This window comes from Mus caroli, chromosome 18, assembly GCF_900094665.2.
Source record: "Mus caroli chromosome 18, CAROLI_EIJ_v1.1, whole genome shotgun sequence".
Classification (NCBI taxonomy): Eukaryota; Metazoa; Chordata; class Mammalia; order Rodentia; family Muridae; genus Mus; species Mus caroli.
Genome location: NC_034587.1, coordinates 25,788,280 through 25,796,079, shown reverse-complemented (window position 1 = coordinate 25,796,079; position 7,800 = coordinate 25,788,280).

Below are 7,800 nucleotides of genomic sequence, written 5' to 3'. Positions count from 1 at the left end.
AGGGGGGAGGCAATGGGGTGTTTTGGAGGGGAAACCAGGAAAGGGGTTTTGAAATGTAAAAAAAAAATCTAATCTAAAATAAATTTATAAAAGTTCTCTTATTCATAAGAACTTTCATATCAGATAAGCCATGGGATATTCACATTCACTCTCACTTTTCTCCTTTCTATCAAGGAGAAGGAATAGTGGAAGGTAAAATGTTTTCCAGCTGCTGATTTAGAGGAAAATCTGACACCAGATTCATCATGCAGTAGTTACAAGTTGGCAGTTCCAGAAACTCTTTCCTTTGGTTCTTTCATACTGTTAAGGGTTCAGCTTGAGCCCTTGTGTGGATCTGCCCCAGTAAAGGAAGTGATGCTGTGGCTGACACAGAGAGGTATGTGAGTGAAAACTGGCTTATTTCCTCAAAATTTATGGGGCAAACAGACAGTTATCACTAAGGAAATAGAATGCCATCTCTTCGACTCTAGCCCCTTATATACTGCCTGAGAGAGAAGAAAAAAGGACGAAATAGCAATCTAAACTCCTGTAACTGCCAAATCACCCTTCTTTCTTTCAGGATCTAAGTCACTTCCTTGAAGAAATTGATCATTGTTTGATGACCATAGAATTTCTCCCTGGCTATAAAACAGAATCTGCAGAGCTGGTGACAGGTTAAAAAAATCAATCAATACTTCAGTCAATTTGCTGAGCACTGACTGTAGGCCCAGCCATTTCATTGGTGTTCTGAGAGAATAGGAGAGAGGAAAGATTTGGCCTTTTGATGCTATATCTTGAGTTCAAACTAGCTACTTGTCTGGAGATGTTTCTAAAGCTTTAAAAGTGACCATTCTCTGCCGATATCTATATGTGGCTGGGTATTTGATGTATGTTTCTGGAAGTGAAAAATGCCAATTTAATGAAGGTGGATTCACTACAGGTTTCTTTTTATTAAATATTTGCTCGACAATATCAGTTCAAGGGTTTCTATGAGTAATACCAAGGGCTCCAGGAATCTATTGATCTACTTCACAAGAAATTTCTTGCATTTTCTATGAACAATTGTAGATTTTTATATCTCCATCAAACAGTTGGTCATACACCAGTATAGTGTGTCTCAGTAATTGTGATGTTTACATTTGTAATTGTTCTCCTAAATATAAATGACATTGTCTTAACAATGTATAACCTGGGCTGTGAGAGATACACCCCCCTCTCCCCATAGTGTTTATTAGATGATCTACACTATAAGGTAAATTGTTTGTAGAAACCCTAGATGTCTTTGTGGCCTACTTTTCTTTCGTTTTTTTATCCTCATGTGTTTGCTCACAGTGTTGTTGTATGTTAATATCAGCTCTGGAGTACGTGACAGATGAGTGAGCAAATAGATAGATGGCACTGTCATTTTTGTTGACAGTTCTAGGGACAATTCTTTGAACAATGAGAAGTAGAAGTTTAGATGGTCCAATGAACAAAAATTGTGTGCCAATTTTAAAAGAAAAATGATGACAACATGAAACACAGTATTCCAAAAGCCAGTTTGTTAGGGTCCTTAGGACAGCTCATGACAAAATGAAGCTTGGGGGATTGAGATGTAGACCCCCAGAGGCATCGTCCTGTGTGTCCATCACAGGGCAGTGTGACCTTGGGCAATTGTTAAAGTTTTTGTGAATTTTCCAAGTCCATATGTATATGTATGTAGCCTATATCTTTATGGATGTTTATCTTTTTGTATCTGTTTTCACTTGTGTCTATGTATTTGGTTGTGTGGGTGTGTTTGTGTGTTTCTAGAACATTTGGGTGACAGATTTTAACTTCCAAACCTACTTCTGTATTTTTATCATTTCTTCTGCTTTGTTGATTCTGCAAAAAAACCTATTCATCAAGACATCTTTGACTTTTTAAAGGGTGGTTTCCTGTAGGGTATAAAGAATAGAAAAAATGGAAAGAACAGTAATGCCACTTGAGAGGATAGCTACAGATAAAACCCACCTCTGCCTTGGTCTGCCCACAAGTTTGAAATTAAAAAACAAGGAAGACCTTGTTTTATTATGGAGATCATAGGTTTTGGTGCTACTTTGCTCTGGTGACTTATAAAGATAGAAAAGTATAAAGTATAACGATTGGAAAGAATAGCTTGCCATATATTTGTTTTATCCTGCCAAAGTAGACTCTTAAAGGATGTGGATGGAGAAGCAAAGAGTAAACAGTATTATTATCTTAGGTAGTATCAGAGTTTTACACAAAGTTCTACTGATTAAATTCCCAACAGAAGAGCTGATGTTAGCTAATAAACTGAATTCTCAAAGATTAAATTATCGTCCCCTGTGTTTGTGGTATCGCTGTGAACTCCAGTCAAGCTTCTGTTTGGAAGGAAGTTAAGTCTAGATACTCAGGAGATGTTGACAGGAAGGAAATCCTGCTCCAGGGAAGCAAGATGATGATGCTCCTTATGGGTTGAAGAAGGGTTGAGAGGGGGTGCTTTAGGATTTTCTGATCACTTTAGGCCGATGCTTATTCAGCACTGGTAAGACAAAGCTGATGTGAATCACTCATGAAATTTAATCCAAATCCAAATTTGATGCCTATGAAAGTCCAATCTAGATGCTTTCTTTTGGGTTTGACTTACACGAGTTGATCAATTTGAATTTTACAAGTGATGATTTATGATGTCCCTGTGGTGTAGTTATATCATATCTAGTGAATATAGAAAATGAATATGGAAAGAAGTGCCAGCCCTTCTCAAGGCCAGGGAACGCCCTTGAGAAGTTGTCTCTGCTGTGTTGAATTCCTTTGCCATCCCTTATCTTGCAACTTTCAAGTACAAGTATGGTGACAAAGTATGACAACACCAGTATGGTACAGAGTGGCACACTGAACTTCTGTTACACCTCTGTTCACACAGCCATACTTGTCAGTAGAGTTTAGCTATCCAAGACATTCTGGAAGTCTGCTTGGTTGTGACTTTTTTTTTCCTAGTTGTTGTAAAAAAAAAAATACTGGTGTTAGTAGAATTCAGTGATTGTACCTGCATGCCACAGTTCATTTATCTAACACACTGCTGTTTAGATGCTTCCTCCAAACTCAAGTGTTCCCTAGCCCTGGTGAGACATACTCAGACATAAAGCCTTTAACAGGCGATTCATTAGTGTAGCAATGAGACTTCCTGGGATGATGAGAGTGGGAGAAATAGTCTTCCTCGGGTAACAACAGTTGGCCACCCAGTGGTCAGTGCTAGAAAACATAAATGCAAATAGCATTGTATTAATGGAGCAGAATATATTTAGGAATGTAAGTATCTGCATCTATCTGTATATATGTATGTGTATATGCATGTAACAACAATTAATCAAATAAGAGACCAAGAATTTAAAAGAGAGTAAGGCAGGGTATCTGCCAGGATAATGAAGATGAACCTGATAAAACACTTATAATCTCAAGAAACACAGAAAATAATAAGAACGGGGTTGCTGGTGTGGTTATCATGATGGCAGGCTAGGTATTGCAATTATTCCTGATTTTAAAAAAGGTAAGTTTGTTGTCTCTTTCTTTCATCATCTTCTCAGTGCCTTGTATTCCTGCCATCTTCTACATGCAGAGAGTTGCACCCCACACTTCTCAGTCTCCAGGAACATGAGAAATGTATGTCTTTTCTTAGGAAGCCCCTTGCAGTATTATGCAGGCTAAGACACAGACCTAGATTTACATTTGTCCTATACATAAAGCCCATTTTATGATGTTTTTCTATTAATGCAAGTCTCAGTCATCAAAACATGATCAGTTTTATTTTCAATTTTGTTTTTTTTAATTCACATCAATGAAAAAATCCAGTATTTGTCTCTAATAAGCCACAATGATTTAATCTGATTTGTAGTGTATCGATTCTTGATATACACTATACTTTTTACTATAATTCTCCTTTTTACTATAATTCTCTGTGTTTTGACAGTAAAATGCAAACTCTCTTATTTTTATTTTATATTCTTTGTATTTTCCTAGCAGTATTAAAGTAGTGGTGTTATACATTTTTTTGTAAACAAAAGAAAACCAAGTTATATTTATGGATTTTACTTCATAGTACTACATTGGAGGTTAGAAAATGTTAACTATAAATAAGAGAATATTTTGAATGTATATGATTGAACAATCATACACTAAAGAGTTTATATTTCTTGGTACAAGCCTTTATGTATGCTTACAATATCTAACTTCTCACCCTGACTTTAGAGATATGATAAAAGAAACTTCCTAGGAGAAGGGTGTTAATAAATAAGACTTTGTTGACATAGTTTCACCTCAGGAATTCTTATAAGCAATTTCTTACTTGAATCGTATGTTACCTACAAAGCAGCTGTAGTACTATTCACATCCAAGGTTCTCATTGTGCTAACTTTTCTGTGTGCATTTCACTTCTTCACATTGTGAATTGGTTTCTAGGATATGTTTCATCTCATTCCCTTTTCCTTCTCCTGGACTGGCGTCTGTAGTGTCTCTCCAAGCCATTGCTGGAGACAGGATAGTGATAAATATATGAGTATTTAATTCTGAGTAAGGCAGAAGAAAGTTGAAAAGGAAGGAACTTCTATTTTAAATGTTCATTCAAGGACCACAAACTTGACAAAGGCCAAGTCTAAGTTCCACTTTGTAAAACAAGTCCCAGCAGAGGAAAAATATCCTTAAGTATTCTGCAAGATGAAGGACAAAAAGAAAAAAAAAATCTATTGCTCTTGACCAAAATGCTCTACACATAGATGCTTCACCTTGGTATCGACTTAGCTACATTCCCAACAGAGGTCTATGTTTCAATCAAAGTCAGACTGGAAAGTGGCAAAGTGTAGAACTCTAGGAGACTGAGAGGACGGAACCACAGGCTGTATCCTATTTGCTTGTCTGATTTTCATAAACATTCCTTCCACAATCTGTCAGGGATGTTTCTCTTTCCAATACTCAGTAAACACTTAATGAAAAGTACTGTGAATGTTGGCCAGGCCTAGCTGAGGTGCACCTTGTTTGGAGCAAACCCCAGGCTCTCAGTCAGGCAAAAGGTCTCACCTTCCCATTATTACAGCAGAAGCCTCTTTAAAGCACATACAGATGCCAAGCTGTGGATGCATGTCACATAATGAAGACAAATGTCGCCTTGAAGCAAGTTCAAAGGGTGAAATTCATTTTGCCATAGAATGTTATTGCCTTCTAATTAGAGTGACATTTGGTCAGACTCATTCTATCTGGACTCAGCCCAGAGATGTGGAGTGAGAAACCTCTCTACGTCCACCCTCATTTTCCCAAACCTCACTGGCTCCTAGTGTTGGGTGCATAATGGGTCTTGTTTTGATAACTCTAGCCTTCAAACCTGCTGATATTTTAGTTGGTCCTAGAAAAAGGTGCCAGAAGTGAAGACACTTGGAACATGAAGGTCAGTCCTTTAGAAAGTGTTTGTCCAGGTTTGTCCATTTCTTGAGCAAACTCAGAGCTAAGCAGCAGGTGATCATTGCTTTTGCTTTCTCTCCCCCCAAGGAAAAGGCATGTTCTAACATGTTAAAACATGTATGTTAACATGTGTTACCCTTCCCCTTTAGAGATCATGGTTAGAGGGTTACAACTAACGACTTGGTGATTTGTCAACTTGGAAACTGAAATCCTGCCTGTAATTAGATGTTACTATAAATTTAGAGCTTCTACACATATGCAAAATTCTAATCTTACACCGAATCTCCATCCCAATAAACTCATTATAACTTTAAAACATAGCAAATTGAAAATGTATTTAAATCTATTATTTGTTCAAAGTCATTACTGAGCAGCACGGTGCCCCACAGAGAGTCTGTGAATGCATGGCTTCTTAGAGTCCTTGCCTGGCACAAAGAGAGGAGATGCCACTGCCTATGACTGCCTTGGATACATCAAAACTCAACAATTCAGGTGCAGAGTCCTCTAAGAGTTCAGTTTTCATCTCACAGTGGAGATAGAATCCTAGACCAAAGGATGCTAAGTAGAGAAAGGCTATATTCTGTGACTGTTAAAAAATGTGGGTTCTTCATGGAAGGGCATATACAGACCAGGGAAGACTAAAACCAGTCAAAGCTAGTGAATTGCCAAGGGAAGGGGTGTGTCTCATGATTCTTGTGGCTACAAGCTGGACCTCTATACTCTCAGGTTCCCTCTCATAGCTCTTGGGTGTGACCTGTCACATCCAGACCCATCCTGTATGCACAGTGTGATTTTACCAGTACATTTCTGCTATATGAAGCCATGTGCTTCCTGACCCACCACACATTTTGGCATGGACTTGATCTTACATGTTACATTTTTATCTCTCTCATGCCTTTATTTCTCTCCCTAATAGGCAAGATATTTTATCATATAAAATCAAACAAAATATGCACAGCGTATAAGACAATGGGATGGAAATTGCTTGTTGTATTAAATTTCACAATCCTTAGGCAATAGTCTCTTCATTGGGATTATTAGCATATTCATTATAGTTATTTTAAATATGTGATATAATCATGCCAACATCTCTGCCACATCTGCCTGCCTGTGATGTATGTTTTCCCTTGAAACTTTGTTTGCTGCTTAGTAAAATACTGTAATATTTTTCTTCAAAGTGAGAAAAAATGGGTGTGTTGGGTAAAAGTCTCTGAGAGAGGAATGGGCACTTGGTATTGTGATGGTCAGGAGAGCACTCCATATTCAAGAATCTAAGATTGGATCCTTAACACCACTCTATTCTGTTTTCTTCTTCTTCCTCCTCTTCCTCTTCCTCTTCTTCTCCTTCTCCTTCTTCATCTTCTTCTCCTCCTCCTCCTCCTCCTCCTTCTACATTATGTTTTCCCTCAAGTCCTTTTATGAGATGTGAGGTAGTCCTAGTTTCATTCCTGTTACTGTGATAAAATAAACTGATGAAAAACAACTTAAGAGAGAAAGGAGTTTATTCCCATTTATTGATTCTAGTTCATAGTCTATCATTTTGGGGAAGTCCAGGCAGGAACTTCAGACAGCTGGTCACCTCATACCCACATCTGGGAGAAGAATGAGATCAATGCATACATGTTCACTTACTTGTTGTGGCTCATCAGATCAATGTTTCTATACAAATAGTTCAGAACTACCTGCCTAGAGAATAGTGCTACCTACAGTGGGCTAGGTCTTCCAACATCAATTGATTTAATTAAGAAAATTCCCAGGGTCATGCCCACAATCCTTCACGGAGAATCTTTCCAAGTTAGTGTATATTATGCCAGGTTTACAATTAAAGCTAATCACCACAGATGTCTGAAGTAAGGTGGAGTTGGGCCTTTCTTTTCTTCCCAGGAAGTTCTGATAAAATCTTAATTTCCTTGGCTCTGGAAAGAATTTTGCTTAAGGGCACCTGTTAAGAAGGAAGTTGTGGTCTCGCTCAGTTTCCCACACCCCCTTTTGTCTTATCATAGAAAGAGAACAAGAAATTGTTCCTCCTCAGCTAGTGCTGTGGCAACCCCTTCTAATGTCACTGATTGATACATCCTCCCACAAACTAAGGGAACCTGCACTGAAGTTTTTGTCTCATTTGTCTTTCTGAACCATCCATAGATTTCTCTATTGGTTTAAGTTTTCCGTTCCCAATATTGGCTCTAGTGAAGGTGTCTATGTGTCTGAATCATGACTCCATATCTGTATGTGCTGTTGCGAGGTGGTGTGTCCAGTGCTCCCCTCCACCTCAAGAACAATTTTCTACATGATGTGACAGCATCTTCTGGTTTATGTTGTTCAGCTTCGAAATGTTTTTGAGCTGCTTGAATATAAGGTGTCCTCAAGTTCTCATGCTAGTTTAATCTTATG